This window comes from Charadrius vociferus, unplaced genomic scaffold (genome assembly GCF_000708025.1).
Source record: "Charadrius vociferus isolate BGI_N301 unplaced genomic scaffold, ASM70802v2 scaffold3003, whole genome shotgun sequence".
NCBI lineage: Eukaryota > Metazoa > Chordata > Aves > Charadriiformes > Charadriidae > Charadrius > Charadrius vociferus.
The window spans coordinates 4,047-5,219 of NW_009647513.1; positions in this window are offsets into that span (position 1 = coordinate 4,047).

Genomic DNA, 1,173 nt, shown 5'->3' on the forward strand with positions numbered 1-1,173 from the left:
CACCTTGGGGGAATGGGGACATGGGACATGGTGGGCACGTCCACCTGGGGGACGTGGGGACATGGGACATGGTGGGCACATCCACCTGGGGGATATGGAACCTGGGGCATGGTGGGCACGTCCACCTGGGGGTTATGGGGACGTGGGATATGATGGGCACGTCCACCTGGGGGATATGGAACCTGGGGCATGGTGGGCACGTCAACTTGGGGGACATGGTGGGCATGGAGACCAGGGACATGAAAAGGAAGGGGACGTGGCGGGCATGTCCAGCTGGGGGACACTGAGACCTGGGCTGTGGGGGACGTGGAGCCTGGAGACACAGTGGGCAGTGTGACACGGACCTGGGACAGGATGGGAAGGGGGACATATGGTGTGCTGTGGAACATGGAGACCTGGGACTTCAGGGACACGTCCGCACTGGGGACATGGAGACGTGGGATGTGGAGGACACGGAGACTGGGAACCTGATGGGCAGGGGGGACATGGGATGCAGGGGGATCTGAAGACCTGGGACATGTTGAGTGTGTTCAGATTGGGGACATGGAGACCTGGGATGTTGTGGACATGGAGACTGGGGGGACACATGGTGTGCATGAGACCTGGGTCATAATGGGTATGTCCACCTGGTGGACATAGAGACTGGGCACCTGATGGGAAAGGGGACGTGATGGGCAGGAGGAGACGGAGACCTAAGACAAGGGGGACCATGCCCGAATAGGTGACACCAAAACGTGGGACGTGGGGACCATAGAGACTGGGACGTGGTGGGCATGAGGACATGGAGACCTGGGATGAGGCGGGGGGACACATCCAGATTGGGGGGGACGCAGAGACCTGGGATGCGTGGGACATGGAGAGACTGGGGACACGATGAGCAGAGGGACTCGGCACGTGGCAGGAGGAGGAGGTGACCGGTCCCTACCCCAACCCCATCCTCATTGTGTGTCCCCTCCCACCCCTACCTTGCAGCTGAACTACCTGGGTCCCCCCTTCAATGAGCCCGACTTCAACCCCCCGCGGCTGGCGCGCGCCGAGCGGGTGCCCAGCGCCACCGTGGACTTGGACCTGTGGCGGGGCTTGACCGATAACGCCCGCTTGGCCGCCAACTACCGCGCTTACAGCCGCCTCCTCTGCTACCTGCGGGCGCTGGATGGGCAGGCGGGCGCCGCC